We start from the raw sequence: 11,317 nt of genomic DNA on the forward strand, positions 1-11,317 counted from the left end.
GAACCCAGATATCTTTCAACAGAGGAATGGACACAAAAAATGTGATACATTTACACAGTGGAGCACTACTCAGCTATTACAAACAATGATTTCATGAAAATCTTAGAGAAATGAAAGTAACGAGAAAATATCATCCTGAATGAGGTGATCCAATCACAAAAGAACATACATGACATATGATCACTGATCAGTGGATATTAGCTCAAAAGTTTGGAATATCCCAGATACAAATTGTAGACCACATGAAGTTCAAGAAGAAATACAATATTGTGGATGCTTAAGACCTTCTTAGAAAGGGTAACAAAATACTCACAGGAGGAAATGAGAGAAAATTTGGAGCAGAGACTGAAGGAAAGGCCATACAGAGACTGCCACACATGGGAATCTAACACACATAGAGTTACTAAATCCAATCACTATTGTGGATCCCAAGAGGTGTATGCTGACAGGACCCTGATATAATTGTCTCCTGAAAGGCTCTGCCAGACCCTGAAAAATACAGAGGCAGATGCTGACAGCCAACCTTTGGTCTGAAAACAGAATCCCCATTGGAGGATTATGAATAGGACTGAGGTAATTGAGGTGGTTTGCAACTCCATAGGAAGAAAAACAGCATCAACCGACTAGACAACCCAGACTAAACCACCAACCAAAGAGTACACATGGAGCGACCAGTGGCTCCAGCCACATTAATAGCACAAGGTGGACATTTCAGGCATCAATTCCAGAGAAATCCTTTGTACTGTGAAGGCATGATGACTCCATATAGGGGAATGCAAGGGCAGGAAGGCAGGAGGAATGGGTAGTAGATGTGGGCACACCCTTATACAGGCACGGAAAGGAAGATATAAGATGGTGAGTTTCTGAAGGTGAAACCAGGAAAAGTGATAGCATTTAAATGTAAATAACAAAATTTCCACTAAAAAAAAATAAAAGAAAAAAAGTAAAAAAAAAAAAGAACGTAAATTTATTATTATAAGTAGCATTACTTGCACTAGCTCTTTCCCTGAGTGGTATTTGTGAATGTCTTGCAATGTTCATCCATATAATTTAGGGTCCTAACTGTTTGACAAAATGAGGACACTTACTCAACATCTGCTAATGGACATGAAAGTTTTCCTCTCCATTGTTACTGTAATTTTCCTTCATACATATTTCACTAATATTTAGGAGGATAAAAGTTTTTAATTTTTAATTCAAATCATGTCAGGGATATAGATAGTTAGCTTGGGGACACAGCTAAAATCTTTATATGCAGTCTAGGAATCCATTATAGGGAAGATATTGCTCAAATACAAAGTTGCTGTCATTATGTTTTTGCTCTTTATTTGAATACCATGGCTTGTTTCATAACTCAGGTTTTTTTCTTACACTGCAAATCTTCATTCTTTTACCCTGCCTGTTTTTTCCTATTTTAGATGGATTGTACAGTTTTTAAAAGGTTCTTGAAATAATATAACTATCTAAAATTTGTGTAGCAGATACGAAATTAACTTGATAGATTATCTCTTTTTTTCTATTTAGAACAAAAATAGAATGGTTATTTTAAACATGACCCTAAGCATATTTACCTCCAACTTTTATTTCCTTGCATTAGAGCAAGACATGCGAAGTGAGATCTACAGTAGTCAAATAATGATGGCCTCAAAGGACTTTCAGGTCTTTTTCCCTGAGAATTTCTAAATGTACATCACCTGTTCACATCCTCAGAACAAACATTATAGATATGAAAAAAGAGCTTATTCTCTAAATATTTATTCATAAACATTGATTTGATAAGCTGTACCTTTTTCAGGATATAAATAGGCACAAGAAGGGGCAGTGACAACTTCAAGGCAAAATGAAGTTCGTTCTGCTGCTTTCCCTCATTGGGTTATGCTGGGCTCAATATGACCCACATACTACAGATGGGAGGACTGCTATTGTCCATCTGTTCGAGTGGCGCTGGGTTGATATTGCCAAGGAATGTGAGCGATACTTGGCACCTAAGGGATTTGGAGGGGTGCAGGTAATATTACTTTACAAACTAAATGCAGAGCTCACATAATATTCTAATCAGGACTAGTGTCATGAGAGCACAACTTCATTTCACACAAAACTTTGATGAGAAAGGAAAAGGTTGATAGTTGTGGCACCTATATACTTTTGTATTGTATATTCTTATCAGGAGGACACCTGCCATGTTTTTTATATAATTTCTTGTGATTGTTAATCAACCAAAGTGAACATTTGTAGTTTGAGAAATGCTGTCAGGTTATAGATAGCATTCTATGAAGTTTGGGTATGTATAATAAGCCATAATCTAGGAGTAATTGTAACTGTTTTATTTGTAGGTCTCTCCACCCAATGAAAATATTATAATTAATAACCCCTCAAGGCCTTGGTGGGAAAGATATCAACCCATCAGCTACAAAATTTGCTCAAGGTCTGGAAATGAAAATGAATTCAAAGACATGGTGACGAGGTGCAACAATGTTGGTGTAAGTGAAGAAACATTTTCTTTAAATGTATTATACATGAATCTATTTCTCTTCAGTGTCTAGTTATTTTGTTTAAAAGGTTATTTTTAAAGACTTATATATTTATTACATGTAAGTACTCTGTATCTGTCTTTATACACACCAGAAGAGGGCCTCATCACATTAATGTTGATTGTGAGCCACCATGTCGTTGCTGGAATTTGAACTCAGGACCTCTGGAAGAGCAGTCAGTGCTCTTAACCACCGAACCATCTCTCCAGCCCTTAAACATGTTACAAATATTTAAATTTTACTTTATATTTTAAGTGTTATTAAAAAATCTTATTGGCAGTTTTAGAAATTCTTGACTATGTACATTTGACTATAAGAAATAATAGCACACATATTGAAAACTGTTGTATTTTAAAATTATTGGGGTTGGGGATTTGGCTCAGTGGTAGAGCGCTTGCTTAGCAACCGCAAGGCCCTGGGTTCGGTCCCCAGCTCCGAAAAAAAAATTATTAAATATTAAGAGCCTCCTACAGTGTCCACGGGCATTGATTTTTTGGGTGGTAATTATATGCTTTGTTCTATAATGAAGAGACATGTACCTTCCCTCTCATCTTTAGCCATATAGATGAATAAAGACATGCTTAGACGAAGCTCAGGTTTGCTTCTTGTATTCATGTAAAATGTCAAGCACAATAGTCTCTCAGATTTACACCGTATCTTATATCCTCAATAATTGAACTTTGTTTCTAGTCATGGTAGTTTCTGGTTCTTCCTCCTTAAGATCTCAATATTCCTCTTCACAAAGTATGACTAAAATGGATCTTATTTCCATTAGCTTCCTTTTGCCCTTGACTCACGTTTATAAAGTGATTACACAGTGCAGCAGATGTTATGTTTTGGAGCTTTGATGTGAATACTGTAATGACACTATAAGTTTTCCGTCTAACTGAAGTATGCACTTTTCTTTCTTAGGTCAGGATTTATGTGGATGCTGTCATTAATCACATGTGTGGTGCAGGGAATGGTGCAGGAACAAGCAGTACCTGTGGAAGTTACTACAATGCTAATAACAGGGAATTCCCATCAGTTCCATACTCTGCTTGGGACTTTAACGATAATAAATGTAATACAGATATTAAAACTACAATGATGCCTATCAGGTAAAGAAGGAAATGGTGTGGGAATAACTGTCGATGCTTGAATAGACAGAAATTCATGAATACCATTGAACTTTTCATTTAGATTCCATAGGAAAAACCTTTACTAAGAGAGAATGCTGAAAACACATAACGGCAAAATGTCCTGCAGTTTTGTTTCATTATTTTAAATATACACTAAAGTCCATGATAAACTCAGGAATGCTCTCTTAAAAATTTGACTGTAAAATTTAAAACCTTGATTTCATCAATAACATAAATATGACAAAATGGAAAATATTAGAAATACAAATGATACATAGAAACAGTCTTCAAGCACTGTGACAGTCTCAATTTTGTAGTAGTGGACTTAATATAAGCAAGTTATTGGCTTTGATATTTTTTGACCAAAGTAAAATAAAGAAAAAAGTGGGAAGGATATAAGAAATGGTGAGAAAGATGTGAAAAGAAAGAGAGGGAGAAAGAGAGAGAAAGAAAGAGAGAAAAAGAGTGAGGGAAAGAGAAGGGGGAATGGGAATGGAAGCATGAGACAGAAATGAAGACAGAGGAGACAGAGACAGAGACAGAAGAGGAAGGAGGATCACAAAGTAGAATGAACTGACAAAATTTATAAATATTGTAATCTCTGATATTCTTTATAGTTACAGGTAATTTTCGAGTCTGTGTCCACAATAGAATATCAATACATTCCAGATCGTCATCAAAATCCATATAAAATTTGCTATTGATGAATATGTGATTGACTGAACGGGGAAATGTATTTTAAGGCAGAAATGGACTTTTATAAATGAATCATGCTTTGCCCCAACAGGTCAGAAACTGTCGTCTGTCTGGCCTTCTGGATCTTGCACTGGAAAAAGATTATGTTCGTACCAAGGTGGCTGAGTATATGAACCGTCTCATTGACATTGGTGTAGCAGGGTTCTGACTTGACGCTTCTAAACACATGTGGCCTGGAGACATAAAGGCAGTTTTGGACAAACTTCATAATCTAAATACAAAATGGTTCTCCCAAGGAAGCAAACCTTTCATTTATCAAGAGGTAAAACACTATACAGGTTTTAAAATAATTTGATATTATACTTTAATTACAATGTTTCCTTTTTTGTCTTTTTACCTCCAAATTCTTCCATGTATCATTCCATATTTTCTGTCATTTTCCTCTTTTGTTTTTATTTACTCTTATTATATGTACTGTGCACATGCATGTACAAATATTTATATGTTTGCAAATGTACTTAAACACATAACACAAACACATATATATTTCCTAAATATAACTGATGTAGTTCATAGTGCTTCATATGTAAGTGATTCACTTCAGTTATTGTTCCCCATATGCATGTGTTTTCAGGGTTGACTTGGTTCTGGACAACCGACTGTGTTTTTCCCGTGGGAAGACTCCCTGTTCTAGACTTCCTTAGTTTTCTGTAGTTTTTTTCATATTGTTTAAGGTCCCATGGGATTTTTCTTTAAATATCTCCATTTTGTAAACAAGACAATTGATAGCAGATTTCTCTGAGAATGTAATTAAATATGCAGTTTAATAGCTCAGTCACATCTAGAATTATCATTCTGCCATTTAAAAAAAGAGTCTTGTTAATCAGAAAGAGCACATTTAATTATTTGTCATATCATGTATCAAGGCAGTGCTAACTTCATTAATCCATCTCTTATATTCAAAGTTATCATTTTAGAAGACACAGAAATCATAATATTTAATTACCAAAGAAAATCTTCTAATTTAAGTTTTGTCTCATACTGTCAGAGATGTAGCTGTTCAAGGCAAACAGATGAAGCCTTTTGTAAGGCACCTTTTCACTTGAAGTGTACTGAGGATGTCATCTTTTTATTTCTAAGATTCTTAGAAAGTTAATGAGCACTTCTAATGCTAACAAGATAGCAAGAGTTAACTTATTGTGCTAGTGAACTTCTGGCAGTCAGCCTAGAGAATAAAAATTACTCTATTGTAATTTGGTTCATAATTTGGTTTCTTGCAATATTGTGACATACGGTTTATGAATAAAATCAGAATATTTCTGTATACTAAAAGTCAACAGTAAATTTAAATAAAGAATTATTTTCAATAGTTCTAAATAATATTATCTTTCAGTAATATGACTTAAAGATATACTTAAAACGACACTTGCCCCAATGTCTCTTGTAGGTCATTGATCTTGGTGGTGAGGCCATAAAAGGTAGTGAGTACTTTGGAAATGGCCGTGTGACAGAATTCAAGTTTGGTGAAAAACTTGGCAAAGTTATCCGCAAGTGGGAAGGACAGAAGATGTCATATTTAAAGTAAATATTTGCCATTGCATCATCAGTTCTATCATATATCTGTTGTCATTTGGCATCAATAAGATATACTTTCAAATATTCTATTTTAAGTTGTTGATTATCTGTTAGTCTTATTGTTCTCTAAATCTTGATATATCATGTTTTCATTGGGTATATCAATCACCTGATAGCAGGGGAACTCCAAAGTACTACTTAGTGTATTTGCCTGGATGCAGTAAGTCCATCAGATTATGTGAATTATTGCTCATGGCCTACTAAAAATGTTAGTATCCCAAGAATAATTATATTTAAAAGTGATCTTGATAATGTGACCACAGTACGGAATTTCTTTATGCTACACTAGAGAATTAATTGAAAATTTCAAAGTTTGTAATTTACAAACAGTTATAAATTCATTTCCATTCTATGTTATATAATATGGTTGTCTTAATTCTCAAGTCCATAATATTATAATAAAATAAAAAAATCTAAAAAAAAATCAAAACCGAAGTTTATATACTAAGACCTAAAAGTGGTTAAAATTCCCATGTATTTTATCATGGAAATTTATATATGTGCACACATCTATCTATATGTGAAAGACTTCTTATGAAATAGCCGTTTATTAATGTAAGTAGGCTGCCATATGTAATGTTATGGTAATCATTGTGAATGAAAAATATCCTTTTTTTAAAATGCAGGAAGTGGGGAGAAGGTTGGGGTTTTGTGCCTTCTAACAGAGCCCTTGTGTTTGTGGACAACCATGACAATCAGCGAGGACATGGTGCTGGAGGAGCATCCATACTGACTTTCTGGGATGCTAGGTAGGACTACATTCACTCCTGCTGTGGGGGCTGCATTTAATGAGAGTAAAGTATTATATACTTAGGCTGTAATATTCTTTTTCAACTTTCAGAATGTATAAAATGGCAGTTGGATTTATGTTGGCTCATCCTTATGGATTCACAAGAGTAATGTCAAGTTATCGTTGGTCAAGAAATTTCCAGAATGGAAAAGTAAGTCTTGGAATTGTCTGAAGCATATTTTAATCTAGAAAAAAGTGATTCTGGTTCAAATTCATGTGATGTTATGGTACATGGTGCTTATTATTAAGTATTTGTTCACTACAGTTTTCTAATGTGAGGAAATTGAAAAAGTACCTGGTAGTGAAAAACATTATTTGAAGTGTTACAAAATACAGAAACAGTTATGCCTGTTAAAGCCATGACTCTTAGAGTTAACATGGAATTATGGCTATTGATACTAAAGGGAAATTCAAATTTTCTCTACCCTTGGTACGATCAATGTTATCATATGAAAGTAGATTTTTTTCCCTAGTGGAATAAGAAGGCACCTTTTTAATGGTAATCAAGGAAAATATAATAGATATGATCTTATGAGAATCTCAGAAGAGTGATTTTGCTGAATGAATTCATGCATGACTTTATTTGCAATATGTGCTTGTTTGTTATATGTGTAAGCTTAAATAATTCTAAAATTGAACTAAACAATTAGACAATCAGTTATCTAAATGGCTACATGAAGTTTTCTTTTATAGTGGGACAGTCTAGTGTTATAGCACATATCCAATATAAAATACAAACATAATTTCTCTATATATTATTTTTCATTTCCTTTGAACGTATGAGTCCCCTTGTTCTGTTTTTAAGTTTATTTTTTAATAGGTTTCATGAGTAGAATGAGATACTTTCCTAATAACATATGTAAATATTTTGCCATCATAAGATTCTTATTTACCCTTGGCTAACTTAAAAAAGCCAGAATATGTTTTAGCACATTGTAAAGCAGAGATGCAATAAATCAACTATTATTAACTTAGAAAGTATTTTACCAAAAAGCATTTTGAAATATGTTCTTTACTTAGTATTGAACTACGTATCTCATCTCTGAATAAACTGAGGCATATATATATATTTCTCACGTAGTAACTGATGTCTGTTCTTTAAACCTAGTTTTCCTGAATCTTTAGCTTTATTGCTTTAGTCCCATTGAAGAGCTTATAGTGATATTAAACAGAACATAGGATGTTTACAAATTGTTTTTGATGTTGCTAATATGTTTTTTAAAAACTTGAGTTTGAACAGAAGGTGAGACTTCACTGAAGGCCTGTTACAAAGATTGAAGAACTTAAAAAACTTACACACTGCAGACACAGGGTAGTGGTTTGGTTTTTTGTAGTGTCACAAGTCAGGCTGCTACCAGCATTCAATGATCTGATTTTTTCCTATAATAAAGGATGTGAATGACTGGATTGGACCACCTAATAACAATGGAGCAACGAAGGAAGTGACCATTAATCCAGACACCACTTGTGGCAATGGCTGGGTCTGTGAACATAGATGGCGTGAAATAAGGTAGGAATGTCCCCTTCAGATCTTTCCAATAAGGAAGTTGTTTAATCTTTTATTTTAAACTGTTGAATTAAAGGGTGCCAGCATTTCACCTGATCCTGTGCTTTTAGGAACATGGTTGCCTTCAGGAATGTAGTCAATGGTCAGCCTTTTTCAAACTGGTGGGATAATGGCAGCAACCAAGTGGCTTTTGGCAGAGGAAACAGAGGATTCATTGTGTTTAATAATGATGACTGGTAAGTGGATATGGATTAGCAAAGGGTTGTATAATATTAGACTCCAAGATAATTCTTTTCTTTTCCTGTTCTTTTTTAATTTCATATGCAATAATTTTTGACAATAAATTTAAGATACAATTAAAATTCATATTCATTATAAAAAAGAAAAATGGTATTTGCTTTCCTAGTTTTCATCTATTAATACAATTTTGATTTTTGTGATCTTTATCCACAGTGTATACTGACAGTAACATGTATTCATATATACAAGCTAATCTAAAATATTTCAAAGCATATAGATAGTAAATATATATCTTATCATCATTAAAATGTTCGATATAAGTACTAGAGTTCTTTTCCCATTACCTATGATTATAACTCAGACATTAATGTATTATACTCATACAGAGACTTCCATTATCTAGCTGCATGTTCTAAATATTTTAAAAGCACTTGAGTACTTGCATTTGGTGTATGAATTTGTTGAAGCAGTTGCTTACTGTGGCTTTAAAATCTTCCTCCTTTTTCTTTCACCTGGGGTACTTCTATCTGACCTTTTTTTCATGACTCCCTCACCTGTAGTACTCTTCAGTCAGATACCAGGAGTGGTGCTTGTTACTGTGAGGGAAGAAGCACCATACTGCTGTGAGTTTGAAGCCACCTTGATTTGCATAGTGATTTCATTACAGTCAAGGCTGGATATATAGAGAGACCATGTCTCACAAACAAAACATAAAAAAGCTTTCAAGCTCAGCTAATCTCTTTGGGAGTCAGTGATCAGTCTCCATAGTCAGCTTTCTATTTCATCAAAAATCTTTTTTTGTAAATCATGTTTATTGATAACAAAAAAATAATTGGAGTGCATATTTTTTCACCAAATACACTCGGAAGGACTATTTAGAACTAGAATTATTTCATACAAACTCTTTTCTAAAACAAACTTGGATGTATCCTTATAAATGTTAGATTAATTAAACATAGCTATATTTAATTCTAAAAAAATTCCCAGGTAGCATTATGTAATTTAAGGATCTTTGAAGAATGAATGCACCCCAGGGCTCCAACTGCATGTGTAGGAGAGAATAGACTTGTTGGTGCACCAGTGGAAGGAAAAGTCCTTGGTCATGACAATGTTGGAACCGCACTTCAGGGGAATATGGGGGAGGGTCATAAGGGAAATGTATAAGAGGAATACTGGTATGGGGGAGGGGGAGGGAGAGGGGAGGGGATGGGGGCTTATGGACAGGAAACCAGGAAGGGGAACAACATTTGAAATGTAAGTAAAGAAATATATAATAAAAAATTTTTAAAAATGTATCAGAATTTAAACCGGCAGAGGACTGTCTGGAAACAATGAGATTCCTCACAGAAGGACTTTATTGCTAAACTTCTCTTCATTCTCTGTGTTTCTCTGTCTGGTCACTCCAGGCAATGAAACAAGTAGCCATTTAAAATGATGACTTTGGTATAGAGAATTTGCTTGCTCCAGCTGACACTGTCTTGGTATTGGGATTCTCTTACTGAGCTCTGGGTTCTAGTGTTGTATAGCACACAGTTGGGGCACTTATCGTTCTGTGGATAATACATAATGGATCGTCCTGCATGTTTATTGGTTGCAGTCCAATTAAATACTAATTGTTTTACCCTAGGGCCTTGTCAACCACTCTACAGACTGGTCTTCCTGCTGGCACATATTGTGATGTCATTTCAGGAGATAAAGTCAATGGCAATTGCACTGGACTTAAAGTAAATGTTGGCAGTGACGGCAAAGCTCACTTCTCTATTAGTAACTCTGCTGAAGACCCATTCATTGCAATCCATGCCGACTCAAAGTTGTAAGAGTCAAATTAAAGACATGAAAAAGCATATCTACTGAGTCTGTGTCTTTTCATGAGATCCATATTATATTTGATTTCTATTTTATTTCTTTATTAATATGTTTAGTGTCGTATATTACAAGCTCATATTTTCCCTAGATTTTATTTCCTTGGGGTAAAAAAACAATAATCAATAAATTGATCATTCTGAACTCATAAAACTCTCACAGAATCATCACATAACTCTGTGTAAGAGTAAAGAATGTCTAAATGTTTTTCTAGAATGTTCTCAGATATCTGAAAGTTAAACAAAGCAAAATATACAATTTTTGCAGTTTCCTACTGCAAATACAACCTTTACTGACCGATGTCTAGTAAAATATATCAAGTAGACCTTATAGTTACTACGTATCCAGTCCTTTTTATGCTTCCCACATAATTTTCGACTGGTGGTATCAGATTGGACTGAGAAACTCATCTGAGACATCGCTGTTAAACAATAGTAGCTCTCCTCCTAGCAGATCTTTCCCCTCCATTTCTAATTCAGAAACACTTAGCCGGCACCGTGTGCTTTTGATATTACAACAGTATGTTGTGTTCCAGTTATTATAATTATAAATACAATAAACTCATGAGCACAACTAAAAGTCTTGTATGAATTTTGTTAAAATTCAATTCACAAAGTTATTAGCTATCCATGTAGCTAATAAGCCATTACTGGAGGATGCAAATACATACTTTATTAATTAAATCATAAATACAGAATTTTCCTCATTCTGCTTTGGCCTTCTTCGTCTCTCCCCTTGCTTCCTTTTGGACTCATAGTTTCTTTCTCTTAAATGATAATATTAATGTATATCCATAAATAAATGCCTAAATATATGAGTATTTTTCTTTCTTTTTTCATATAAATAGTATATAAATGTATTGCTTGTTTAATTTTCAACATATCATGTTAGAAGATGAACAACATGATATATGTAAAGCTCTCAAGGCATTTAA

The 11,317-nt window shown here is 34.0% G+C and overlaps 1 pseudogene; it reads left to right on the forward strand.

The window, feature by feature from the left end:
• The first annotated feature begins 1,840 nt into the window (after positions 1–1,840).
• Positions 1,841–10,337, forward strand: LOC116895354 (annotated as a pseudogene).
• Positions 10,338–11,317: the final 980 nt, after the last annotated feature.

Source organism: Rattus rattus, chromosome 3 (assembly GCF_011064425.1).
Source record: "Rattus rattus isolate New Zealand chromosome 3, Rrattus_CSIRO_v1, whole genome shotgun sequence".
Lineage (NCBI taxonomy): Eukaryota > Metazoa > Chordata > Mammalia > Rodentia > Muridae > Rattus > Rattus rattus.